The sequence below is a fragment of the Anas acuta genome, chromosome 1 (genome assembly GCF_963932015.1).
Source record: "Anas acuta chromosome 1, bAnaAcu1.1, whole genome shotgun sequence".
Lineage (NCBI taxonomy): Eukaryota > Metazoa > Chordata > Aves > Anseriformes > Anatidae > Anas > Anas acuta.
Window position 1 is genome coordinate 197,490,558 of NC_088979.1, and position 14,168 is coordinate 197,504,725.

Below are 14,168 nucleotides of genomic sequence, written 5' to 3' on the forward strand. Positions count from 1 at the left end.
TCTGTAAATAAATGAGAGCTTTAACATGCTTGCTGTCTCTTAAAAGTGGGATTGTGGAGGGGAGCACTGACACCAGCACAGCCTGGCCTCAGGGAGCGACTGGAATTTGTCAGCCCTCTGAAAACCAGACCTGCCACAGGGAGAGCAGCTGTCAGAGCGGTGTGATGTGAACTTGCCCAAGTTACTCCTGTGCCGACAGCTCCCAGGCAGGCAGCCTGAGAGGCTGGAGAGCAAAAATAGCTCTGTCCGCAGCGGGCTGACTGCAGGGAAACCACGGAGATTACGGCAAAAAAGCGGCAACATCTGTGAAGTATTTAGAGTGGAACCGAGTGTCTCTATCGAACAACAGGCTGTTTTGTGGCTGGTTAATAGTATATACTCTAAAATGAATTAAAAAGAGCTCCTTTTAATTATCTTGTGCGTGTTCTGACTTAATTATCAGGAAGTTAAGCTCCAAGGAGACGGCAGCTGCGGGACCTGTGATCTTCTCCAGCCTGAGGATGCGGATGGGGTCAGTGGATGCCCAGGAAAGCTCTGGGGAGAGCCTGGCTGTGGAGAGACGTGGACAGCAGTCCACCAGGTGGCACTTCCCTCCTGATTTTCAAAAACTTACTTTTCCCTAAGAAAACGTGAAATTTTGCAGTCCCGCTGGAGGTGTTGACGTCCTGCTGATGGCAAACTTCTGCCCCCTTCGCTTGCCTTCATGAAAACATCCAGGCTATATATATATATGTGCATAAAAAGGGGCTCCTCAAACTCCTTGCCTAAATCCCCAGAAGTGGTTACACCATGGTTATTCCTTGCATTGCTTACCACCCCCAAACTGCTGGGTTTTGGGCTGGAGGATGCATATGACTTCTGGTCATATCTTTGCTTTAACACTTGCCACCCACCCACTACAAAGGGCACGTGAAAAAGTTGATTCCGGTGTCCTCATTGCTTCGTAATCACAGTAGCCAAGTGACAAAGCAAGTTTGGTTAGTGGATCAGATGAATTAAACACTTGTCTTAATATTTAACAAGCTGAACAAAATGTTTTTATGGGACGAGGGTCTGACTGCTCTCAAGTCTTTCACTGCAGTCCAAAAAAAAAAAAGAAAAGAAAAAAAGAAAAAAAGAACATATTTGGCAGAAAAAGTACACTGAAAGCTTGGCAGGCCGATCTGTTGAAAGGCTGGTATTAATGCCTGTAGGTGGCATCAACGCAGCATGTAATTGCAATGCTACAACTCATCTGCAACGCTGAGCCAGCTTGGCAGCTCGGCAGTTTGGGAGTAAAGTTGAAGCCAGATCTTTTTTTTTTCTTTTTACTTACAGCAGAGTGCTTGTTAGAGAGTATCCTGAGAAAATTTTTATATTGTAGGTGACATAAAGCATCTTACACAATTATTTGTTTTTGCTTGTAAGTCAAGAAGGTCAGTTTTCTTCCTCTTCTTGAAAAAGCTTTGGGTGCCTGCAAAATAACCCATACCTTATTGCACCCCACGTCACAAGCTTGATCGCAAAGTGGGCAAAATGTTCAGGCCTTCCGACCTGAACCACCCAAACCCTGGGTCATTGAGCAGTGTTCAAGCGATGAGTGGTCAAAACATGCTGCAGTTCCTGAGGGATTTGGTGAGTGACTCCAGCAGGTTGTCTGAAAGCAACCTTGTCCTCTACAAACCTCTTCCAAGTTACCCTGACACACGTAGAGTGCCTTCTCATGGAAGAGATGCTCTTCCAAGTTCTCTGCCAGCATTCATCCAATTGCAGATTATCCTTGCGAGGAACAAGAAGGCACCGATGGCTAATTAAACATGGCAAATATGCGTCCTAGCTAGAACTGAGAACTCCCACAAGTCGCCTTTGCAAAGGCTTTGTTGGTGATTATGAAAGTCAAACACGTATGATTTTCTTCAGAGCAAGAATAAGCCCAAGCTACAGATAACTGCATGTAGTCTATGCTAATAAAACCAGAAATGGGCAATATGCTCATTGCTGTTTTGGGAATTGCTGTAGATTGTGTTAGGCACTGTCATCTTTAGGCACATTGATGATGGTCATGGTTGCCCAAAAGATTTCATCACTTATGTTGAGTCTGAGAACTTTAAACATACATTCAATTTTTTTTTGTTTGTTTATTCCCCAAGGAAAAATAATAGAAAATCTCCAGATTTTTTAACATTTAACAATTTTAACATCTCCTTTTTAACATTTTGGCCTTCTTCCTCTCCATGTCCCAGTTTTTCCATCTCCTAAACGATGCCAAAATCACTTTACAGGAACGTTGGAAGGCTTTAATGACAGATCAGAAGTGTGCTGAGCTCCTTGCTGGAGGGTGCCATGTGTTATGGTTAATAATGCAGACCCAAGTGACAACAGGAATTACAAAGGGTGCTGTGGTGCCATCCCAGAGCTCTGCAGGCACGTTCCAAGGTATGACATTCACATTTGTGCTCTGGAGGAAAACCTGGTGTTCTCTGAGCTCTGGGGTGAGTTTTGTGCTCTGTAGCACCACTTCCCTACAAAACTGAACAGGGTCTAATCCTTAAGATTAGGCAGTTTAAGAACTGACCACCAAAAAGGATCATGCTCAGCATCAGGTCGGTATCAGGACAGATACCTCAATTTGGGGCATAAAAACCGATTTAGGGGTGGGGGTCCCAGCTGGAAACAAGAAGTTAGTTCTGTGTGCTGTCGGAGATTTACTGCATGACCTCGAGGAAGTCATTTAATTTTACTGTTTCCTGAGTCCTGCATCTGAAAAAGAAACCCAAAGTAGCATTTTCCCTTCCACCTAAGGATAACGACGTTAATTAGTTGCCTGCTTAGAGGTGAGTGTTATAGGATGGGGTAGCTGGAACATCACTCCTGCTTATCTCTGCTGGCCAGTCCTGGTCAGTATCATGTCACCTAAATTGATTTTTGCAGACGGTGATTAAACACAATTAAATGTCCATGTTAAAACCGGCTCTGAGATTAGCTTTATTGAGCTGAGATCAAAGTGTTGATAGATTCTGAGCTGCTTTTATTAAAAAAAAAAGTGTTAATGGGATCCATACAGAGCCCACAGAACAAATTCCTTTCCCACAAACCCACCATTATCTGTAAAAGATGAAATTAGAGTTCTTTTTTTAAGCTACAGAGCCGTCTTATTTTCAATTTGCTTTGTTTTGTTTGTAAGTGTTAACGATCCCTGTCTTTAGCTAACTTGCTAACATTCCTTTGGCAGCTTTTCCAGTTTCTGCTGTTCAACTTAAGGTTTTTATTTTCCTGGTGCAGTATGTAAATTCATTTTTTGGACAGATTTTTACATTTCACTTAAAAGAAATTCAGATTTTGCCGTGGACGCTGTAGCTGGTCAGCAGCTGTGGGGCTGCCAAAGGAGCAGAGCAGCATCTGGACCCATTCTTTTTTTTTTGTTTGTTTCAAGTTCTGAGCAAGTCCTCCCTGCGTGGCAGCATTTCTGGTAGATATAAATCTCCGTCCATCTGCATTCAGGGGCATTCATTCAAGTCCTGTAGTGACAATAATAATGATAATTGCTAGTACCAGAGGACAATCCTGCGGCCCAGTGTGGAACGAATTTGGAGGGGTCTGCGTTTAATTTTCGGCATACACGGCTCCGTGGTGTTGGACAGCCTCTGAAATCAGTGGGATGCTTTCCAGCAGCTTCCATGGTTGTTGGCTGGGACCCCAAAAGGTCCATGGCAGCGGGGGAAAATCAGCATAGCTGCTGGCTGGTGACTGAACAGATACACCAAAATCCCCTTTTGCCTTTCCAGGCTGAACCAGGGGGTGCAGAGGAGGGGAGCACTTTAGGGCTGAAGTATTTCAAGCACCTGATATTTTTTTACAGGGTGATGTCCTTGTATTACCCACCCAGGTCCAGAGGGCTGTACATAAAGAAATAGCTGTCATATTTTTTGGAAGTTACACATGCTTTAGGAGACCAAAAGACTCCCATTTTGGGGCAGAGGTGAGGTCGTGCCGTCGGGACAGGCCATATTGGTTGGTCCTACCGCAGGAGCTTTGTGCAGCCACGGGGTTTATGGTGTGAAGGCTCTCCGTGCTCTGATGTTAATCTGTCTTTCTGCAGGGACTCCTCCCGTCTTTGGACGTCTCTTCCAGCACAGCAGACGCCACCTGCAGCATCCCTCCCAAGGAGCTCCGCTTTCAAGAAATGCACACGCGAGGTTCTCAGCTCTGGATTTTCCCGAGATACCATTGGGAGATTTTCCCGAGTTGTTCTCGTGCCCAGATGTTATTCTTCAGAGTTCTGTTTTGCCGCTAGAGTGAAAAACACAAGGTCTTGAAGAACTCGCAGCCATAACAAAGGCGAGAAGCAAAGAAGCGAGCCAAACCAACAGAAGGTCCCTGGGGAGCAGAGCAGCACTGAATCCGCCTGGCCAAGGATGTGCAGAGCCCTCAGCGGCTCAGCCTCCAGCTCCTGCCCTGAGAAGGGCTCCTTCTCCACAGGTCCAGTGGAATGGGTTAAAAGGGGAAAAGGCAGAAGGCTCTCACCCTCGATTTAAAACATTAATTCATTTAATTGCACGTTCATTATATCAATAGTCCTGTTCTCCCTCCCCCTCTGTTCAGACTACGCCGGGAGAAGCAGAGTTTGGGGTTTTAATTGTCACCACTCTCTGTGCTGATGGGCACCTTCCCAGCTCTTCAGCGAAGCCAGGGCCGTGCAGAATCCTTGCGAGAGAGGCTGCCTGTTCCAGCTGAGCAGCTGCTAACAAAGGCCGAGGCGTTTTAAATAACCTGGATAAACGCAATCTCTCCTTCCCCTTCATTTAATTAGGCCTTGCTTGCTTTGTGTGTCAAAAACCTGCTTGCTTTCCTCTTCCCCGGACAGTTCGGTGGGACAAACTGGCTGTGGGACAAAACCAGCCAGTGCAGGGAGTGGGTGAAACCCATTTCATGTGGCTTCATGTCCTGTGGTTCTACAGCTTTTGTCCTAGCAAAACACAAGGGCAGGCGTGAGCCCTGCTCCCAGCTGCTGGCTGGTAGGGTTTGCTTTCCAGCCCTCCTCCTGGGGCTGGGAAGGCTGCGGGGAACCCAAACCATGGAGAGTGAAGGCAGACAAAGGAATTGGTGCCACCAGCATGGGAACACCATGGGCCAACGAAGCACTGGGTCTAGTCTTTGAATATTTGGAGCAGAGAAGGCTGGAGGGATGAGGGCTGCAAGGAACGGGGTGGCTTTTTCCTCTCTGGCAGCACGGAGGAGCTAAGGACAACACGGAGAGTTACGTGCTCTCCAAGGCATCTCTCGCATTCTTTCCTCTCGCAGAAAGGAAACTGGACGTGAAATCCTTGGAGCTCTCCAGGCTGAGCGAGGCTGAGGTTGCTGGCAGGCTGGGAAGGAGCAGAGCCTGTGAGGAGGAAGCAGATCTCGAGAGCCTTGTTAGGGAGCCGGCCCCTACATGTCCACGCAGAAACCCCAGGTCAGAGCTTCAGCTGGCGCCCGTACCAAGCCCATTTCACTCCCGGATCCTGTCTAAAGGAATTGTTCAGGGATTTATCTGGAATTGTCTTTGTGACACTCCAGCAGTGCGTGACATTTTCTCAAACACTTTCCAAAAAGCTCCCTAGCAGACATGCAGCCGTTAATTATTTACCTTGCAGTAGGTGAGCAGAGGACCCAGTATGCCATGACCTGGACACACACACACAGGCTGGTTTCCTACCTTAATTTCTGATGCCATCCTGCCATCATAAAGCCACAGGAGAAATCCATAAATAAATAAAACTCGAGGGCTCTGCCCTGTTGATGCCAAAGTCAAGGGTCTCCCACTGGTGACACCAAGGGCAGATGTAGCCACGGGGTTTTCCTGGAGCATGTGGTGCTATGGGATGGAGGTGGGAAGGAGGGAAGGGAAGCAGAAGGAGGTGAAAGCTGCAGTCCATGCAGCACAAGGTCCAGACCTGAGCTCGTCACACATGGCAGGAGCGAGCACCTCAAGAGCTGCGGGCAGCCCAGCGGTGTTAGGAGCGCTGCCGAGTCCCTCACAAGCAGACATCTCACTTCCAGACATCTGCTTTAGCACAGACAGATCCCAGCCCATGTCCTCTGTTGTTTTTTTGGCATGTTGGGTAAGTGAGCAGCAGAGAGGTGCGGCTAGCCAGAGAAGTCTACCCAAAACTGCCCCCATAAAGCCTGTGCTGCCAGGAGACATCTGCCCCACTCTGTGCCTCATCACTGCTTGCATGCACACACTCTCCTGTTTTTCGTCTTCTTCTTTGCCTTGGACCCAGTAAGAAATCCCTGCTGGAAGCTGTCAGTGAACCTGTTCCTCCCCAGGTCCATGGGCTGATGTAAACCCTGGGATCAGGCCCCTGGGGACGTCTGACCTTTGGAGGAGCAGGCGGCGTGTCCCACCTCCTGCTCTGCCAGACTTTTGGGGAGTGCTTTCAGCAGTGCTGCTGTTCCTTAAATATCTTAAGGAACCAACTCACCTGCTTATGATAGTCCAGCCCTACCCACAAGGAGACCTGGGCAAAAAATTAATCCTGCCGAAATGATTTTTCTTTGGACAAGCTACACGATGGAAGTACCTCTAACCTGGGTTTCTGTGTCAGTGCTGGGGAGCTCCATTGATTTACCATACCTGAATTTAAGTCAATGGAGCTCGATCAATACCCAAGCGGAGCGGAGATTAGGTTCCCCATTGATTTGCAGCATGGCTGACACCGGCAGAGTTTGTAATTTACAAGCAAGAGATACATCGATGTGAGCAGGGCTTAAATCACTGCAGCCACGGGGCAGGAGCCGTGTCCAAGCTCGGCTGCGGTCCGGGCTGGGAGTTGGAGGGGTTTTAACAGTGATGAGTTCCCAGTCTGCTGGTGGCTGTCGGTTCGTGACTTCTCCTGACGTGTATCTGCTTCCTTGTGCGCTGCAAGTTGAGCAAAAATCACCTTGGAATCTCATGCAGGGTGTGTGGCACCATAAATCTGTCTTGGCTTTCCTGGAAGCCTCGTGGCTTTCGTCTTGGTGGGGAAGGAAGGAGAGAGGGACCCCGCAGGAGACCTTTTTTATTATATATTACAGAATAAGGCTGAATCCTGGAAAAGAAACCAACAGCCTGATTGTGTTTGTGAAGTCTGGCCACAGAATTAAGGTGTTCCCCTTTGCCCCTGGGATCTTATAATGGGCAGCAGGATTAATGTGGCATAAATACGTGCAACGCTCTAATTAAAACAAAGGTTTCCTACACCAGGGTGACAATGTGATACACTCTGCAGCTGTGCAGCAGGAGCACAGACCAGTTTGAAGATGAGGACCTGTTTGATTTACTGGATTGCTCCTGCCAGTTCCTGCCTGATCCGTACCTGTGATTTACCTCGGGAGGATTATCCCATACTCTGTAGGTTTTTCCAGTTGGGGAATATTTCTTGAACAAGCCTGCATTTTATTTTACATGTTGTCTTTGCAGCAGCTTGCCACAAATACCCAGTCTAATGCACTTTAGAAGCCATCATAAATTAAACCAGAAACTATTTAACCTCTTTTGATCCATCACAGAACTCTTTTGATCCATCTCTGTCCACCTTGGTGCATTATATTTCCCCCAAATCTACAGATATCTAGGGATTTTGCGACTTCGTTTTACTCTGCTAAACTGAAGTTTTCAGAGGATTTCAATACATTTTGAGCTCTCAACTCTCTTATTTTAGAACAAGAAATATTTTAGCCTGTCACTTTTTTGTTTGGTTGCTTGGCTTTCTTCCAATCGCTTGCAATTGGGTATTTATACAGTGGATGGCCACACAACCAGAAAATCCCACTAGCCAAGGACATTTTGTTCGTATAAAGGAATTACTTGGCTTGCGTGCAGGTAGGGCCTGCTGAGCTTAATTTAAGTAGAGAAAATGAAGGTGTGGGAGGATGAGCCATGGTACAAGTCCTAAAGGGACAGCAGAGTGCTTGCTCACTGTGGCTCTACCTCAACGTGCCCATCTTTGTGGGCATGTTTTCTGTCTTGGTGCATCGGGGTTAATGAGCTCGCTGTGCTGCTGTAACTTCCATCGGACAATGATGCAGCCTCAGAGCAGCCCCATGAGCAGGCTTCATGCCTGTGCTCTCCTCGGAGGCTGGACCAAACATCAGGATCCTTTTTCTATTTTTTATTTATTTTTTCTGACGTGTACCCCAAAGCAAAGTCACTAAGATTTGTCAAAGGCCAGGGAAAGAATAAGAAGAGAATCACGGTGCACGCCTGTAGCATAACCAGAAGGGAAGAAAAGCGTCTTGGCTCTATTCCCAGGAGCAACGAGCAAACTTCTAATGTGTTACAAATTAAGAAACGCCTGCAATCTCACATCTGAACCTTAGCAGCCTTGCACTGTCTGGAAGAGATGGAGAAATGGATAGAGATGGATAGAAAATTATACGCATGTTTTTGTAAGGTATTTCAGTATATCTCCTCTAAACAAGGAGGTGCAGAACTGCACGGAAATTAATCTTTCATACGTGTCTGAAGTACTCCAAGAAGCAGGTAAAGATGCTCAGTAGATGTTACAATGCCCTATATTTTTATTACAGACCACTTGGCTCATCCTTACCTAACCAGAGGGCCAAACCCACCTGCCCACCGGTGCCGTTTTTGCATGAAGGAGCGAGGTGTTGTGTTCACAGGGACAACTCTCAGGTCTCCCAGCTGGGAGAGGAAGGTCGTGGATGTCCAGGGTTACGTTATCACGGGCCATCAGCAGACCCGTCCCCCTGAAGTGATGATCTGTTGTGATAATCCTGTTGTCTTCAGCATCAACACAGTTGACCACTGGTTTCACTGAAGTCAGTAATAGCCCAACATTTGCAAATCTGCTTAAGATGGTTCACCCAGTTAGGGGTCTTCTGCTGTCCTCCTGTCCTTTCAGATTTCCCAAGGTAACCTAGAGAAGATGACAACTGCACTGAACTGGAAAAGAGGTTAAAAATACAAATTTCTCCTCTCTGAGAAAGAGACCAAGGAAACATCATTAATATAACACAGATTTTTCCACTCTGTGTAGGCTAAAGAAAAGCAAAGCGAGGCACTGAGAAGCACCAGGTTTCTTCTCTTCACTCATTAATTATCAGTTATCAATTAAGCCGCTTTCCTGATGAGATCTGCCTGCACCTTAGCAGGTGAGCAGTCACATCACCTGGTCTGGGACATGGCTTGGGGGGGCTTGGTGGGTTCTGCTGCGCAGTAAGCTCAATACCAAGAAACTGAGTAGGATTTACAGGCTGATGTGTGAAATCTTAGGTTTTGGGGTGTCAGAGCCGAGGGCTCTGTTTCTCAGCAGGCCACGTGCTGGTGGCCAGGCCAGCTCTGAGGTGCTGAGGCAGAGGAGGTGCTGGGATGGTGCCAGCCAGCTGCCATGTGAGCACTCCTGCATCGAGGTGGCAGCACAACCCCACGATAATACTCCTATTAGTCGTGTTTTGGAGGGGACGGGGTAGCAATTCAGTATTGGCCAGACCGTGTAATGCAATCTTCATGCTGGTAAAGATAACTTTGGCGAGGAATTGCTCCTACCACTTCAGTAACGAGCCAAGGCCCCGCTTTACTGGTGGTGTTACTCGTCTCTCAGACATGCTCTGTTGCAGAAGTTAAACCCACGTTCCCCATCCTTCCAGCTTGTTAAGGCTTCCTAGCACTTTGTAAAAGAGCAGTTAATACTCTTAAGATAATACTACTTTAGGGACCTGGCCAAACACACCTTATCCAAACCCCTCCTGCCTACCTCCATTCTCCTCCCAGGTTCATCTGGGTAAGATATTCTGCATTTCCTATCCAAAATGACGATATCATTTTGCAGCGAGGTAAAGCTAGGTACAAAACACACAAATGTGTATTTCCTTGCCAAAGCATTTCAAGCAATGAATGAAACTCTTTGTCTAAAGTTTGCAAAGGACGAGTTTTCCTTGTGGCCAAGAACATGTATTTATTTGGGGGTAAATATTTAGATCTCAGTTCAAGATGTCTTGTCTGCTCAGCCATGACTTGATTTGCCTGAGGACTGATTGTGGAGCCAGGTGTGCACACGAGGATAAAATCACTGCTGGCATGAGTCAAACGAGCTCAGCAGAGCCCCCAAATTTCCATCGTCCCATGGCTCCGATGCAAAATGATTCAGTGGGGAAGGCACTCATCACGTACATGCTTAAATAGCAGTTTTAAAATTAAGGGGGGAAAGCAAATGTTTGCTCTGGAAATGTTTTGTGTACCAGGTGGGACTCCCGCGCCCAATTAAGTGATGCGGAAAGAGCTGCCATCAGCCTGCAGCGCCCCGGGGCAGCCGTGCTCTGTAAGCCGACATTTGCTGATGCCAGCAAACTCAGCGGCCCGAAAACGCATTTTTTTTCCCCTGCTGCTGAGACCACCGTTTCAGAGACTCTGGCAAAAGAGATGCCTTCTGTCTCCCGGCATCCCGTGGCGAGAGCAAGGCTTTTGTCCACCTGCAGAGGGGCTGGCGGCGGGGAGGGGAGTTGGGAAGCGCTGGTTAATGTGGCTGGCAAGTGAGCCGTGAAGGAGGATTCTGTCCAAAGGACACAGGCTGGGATCTGCCCTCCCCGCTGTGCTCGTGGCTGTGGAAATCGGAGGTGGAGCAGCCTCCTGGTGGGAGCGATGGAGGCGTGCTGGGCCGAGCCAAGAGCTCCTCAGATGTGAAACTGTTGTCAGTGCCCCTGCAGAGGTCCGAGTCTGGGTTGGAAACACTGACCGTGCTTCCCTGCAGTCGTTTCTCTGAGGGGTTTCTGCAATTTGGGCAATTATTGTGGACCTCAGCTATGAAATTGGTAGCTATGCTAAAATAACTAATATCCTGGGAGAGGGGGCTTGGAGCAGAGGGTGGATGGAGGACCGGGCAGCTTTCAGGCCAGCTGAGTTTGGCATCTGTTTTATTTCCTAGAATCCATCTTCTTAACAGCCCCTGTCTGTGCCTGCCCTCTCTGTCTGCATGCCAGCAGCTCCAGAGGGTCAGAGCAGTGGCTTTTAGGGTGTTTGGGTGTAGGAGACGTGGTGCATTAATTCCCTCTGGAGCCCAGGAAGCTCAGCTGCTCCTCTCCCACCCAGTCACCCTCACTCACTGCAGACAGACCCAGTGGGACATTGATGGAGGGGGCTTTTGCATCTGCTGTGGGGGGCAGAAAGCACAGGTGACAGCTCTCTGCAGCATGGGACAGCCCCATAGCACAGCAGCAGCAGGACGACAGACCTACACCCGCTTGACTCAGCTCTTCCACACCTAAATCACTCCGGGTGGCCCTCACATCACATCTTCGGAAAACACGTTGCTGCAATAACATTTTCAGAGCTACTGCTTTTTTGGTTGTTATTTTCCTATTTGAGGCACGCAAGGAAATGGATTTTCCAAGGTTTTCCAAACCTGAAGCACCTGGGGTGTGCCAGTCAGTGGCTTTTGTTCTTGCCAAATATTTGTTCCTGGAGGTAGAGCAAAACGCACCCGTGCTGTGGTTTATCATGACCTGATTATACCACTGTGAAGTTGAAAGTGAAGGGAAAACAGCTATTTCAAACCATTTTTTGTAGAAATCGGAGCAGTCTGTGAGATGAAGACAGCTGTTTGATGCGATTTGGGCACTGACATGGAAGTTTCTGCCTGGTCAGTCGGGCAACCCACCCCGGGAAGTCAGGCGGTGGAAAGCTGCACCTGCAAGCTGTGTGTGTAAGAAAATAGGAGGTTTTAAGAGTGGAACTCAATCAAACAAATGAAACCTGGAGGGTGGAAGTGGCATGGAGGTGAAACGGCAACAGCTCTGTCTCGTGGTGAGGAGCCATCTGTGCTTAGGCAAATTTCCTAAAAAAATTCTGTAAAAACGACAACCCTCTGTTAAAACTTGTGGAGAAGGGTTACCGTGCCCACTGCCTGAAGTTCTGGATAATTAGTTTTTTATGAATATTACAATGATGTCTTTGGATTGTCGCCCATGAGGGTTAAAAAAAGAACCGAGTCAGCAAAACGCCTGCCGAGGCATGAGCAAAACCCACCATCTGCATTTCGTTCCAGCATTGTTAGCAAATGTTAAGCAAGTGCATTGCCTAAAAATATGTCTTAAACATCGTGGGTCCGATACTGCCTAAATTGTCCATGCAGCCAGCACAGCCTCAAAGGGCAGCCCCAGCGATCAGGACCCAAATTTTGCTCTGGGAGACGAGGCCGTCCATCCGACGGTTGATTGCAGTGGGTCCTGGACTCGATGGATGAAGTTTGTTAAGTTGTCTGCTTCTACTTGAGATGAATTTTGGGCAGGCACTGGATGTTGTGCCTTGATGAAACAGAGAATCCAGCCAGTGGCTCTGCTCTCCGTTGTCCAAGCATCAAGCATGGATGTTGTAAACTGAACAAAGCCAAGCAATGTACAGCCAAAATTAAATCACAAGCGCGATGGTTGTGGACCCTGTTTGGAGTCCTGGCTCTGGTCAAAACCATTGCAAATGCAGCTTTTACTTATTTATGTATTATAAATATAGGCTTCAAAAAAAAAAAAATCATTTACCAAAATAATTATTCTGTAATGTGATAATTGTTTTGGTAGATTCTCTCTCTCTCTCTTTTTTTTTTTTTTTTTTTTTCCCCATAAAAATGCTTTTAGCAAGAAAGATGACTTATTTATACAGAGGAAAAAGAGGTGTTTTTCTTTAAATATTGAAGAAAAGGTTGGATGGGGCTTTGGGCAGACTGGGCTGCTGGGAGGTGTCCCTGCCCATGGCAGGAGGGTTGGAACTGGATGGACTTTAGGTCCCTTCGATCCCAAACCATTCTGGGATTCTGTGATAAATGAAGCGTTAACATTTTTGAAGTGTTTCTATAAGGCACCCAAAGGTTTACAGGAAAATACAAACCAAAAGGCAATTATATGTTCTAAAAATATCTCATTATGTTGCCCTTTTGATTTTATTTTTATGACTTACAAATCGTTACTGCGCTGAGATGAAGGTCAGGATTTGTTCAGTGGGCGTACAGGATGCAAGGATCAACATATGGCTGATGTCCTACATGCGGGTGTCTTTTCAAGCCTAAATGAGGGAAAAAGGGGAATACAAACACTTCTCCCTGCACCAGGAATTTCAGAGGGCAATTTCGTCCCTGTATGAGGCACATCTGTGGTTCCTGGTGGCTCCCAGACAAATTGGTTAAATCCCAGACCTATTGGCCATGGAGACATGGTTGAAGATGGGATCTCAGTGTCAAATTAATTGGGTGAATTTATATGGGGAGCTAATTGGCACAGAGTAATTAGCATAGTCAAATAGCAAGTGGCAAGGAAGGGTCAGAGACAGCGACAGTGCCTTGAGATGGCACTAATGGTATTTTTCAGGTGGATATGGGTAGGGTTCAGAGAAGAGGTCAGTGGGGATGAAAAGATGCTGGAAACCAAATGTTCCTGCCAGGAGAAATCCTCTGAGGCGATTGAGGAGTGAGAGGAAGGTGAAAAAAAACTGGAAAGGGCATCCAGCAAGGGCAGCTATTGCCTTGGTGTCCTCCTCGGGACCCTTCATCCATGCCCTCAGAGGCAGATGCTCCCGGACCTCATTCCCTCCTTTTGCACACCCAATTTTTCTGCATCCTCCATGCCCAAATCCAGCTCACCAGGACTCAAGGACAGGACTGAGCCGCAGTCCCCCCGTGCCTGTATTTGCATGCTGCGAGGGCAGAATGCGTTACGCCGACGGATGTCAGCTGCGTAACCACGAGCCCGCTCCCGGCACAGAAGGCCCCGAGCAGCTTTCCTCTCCCCATGACCCTAATTAGCCATCTGTGGTGTGAGTCTGGAAGGGGTTTGGCTCAGCCAGCAGTGCAGGAAGGGGCAGCCAGAGGAGGAAGCCCCAACCTCAGCTTGCTCGGTGTTGCTGCCGACACCGGAGCCTGCCTGTTGCTGCAGGGAGCAGGAGCATGGTCTTCAAGGGAAGGGTGAGACCCCCTACCACATGCCACTTGTGCAAAAACTGGGAAAGTCAGATCTATTTGGGAAAACCCCTCTGTGAAAGCGGCCATTGGTGCGTGTATTTCCAAAAGGCCTTCTGGCAACCTGCTGCAGCCTTATGCCAAGCCGTGCAAGCAGCACATCGTCCCGCAGCTGGCTGGGGACTATTTGCCTCCACAGATCCTGATCCAGGAGTCACAGCAAGGTGCTTTGTGGACTGCTTGGGTGCTGGATCAGCCACGAGG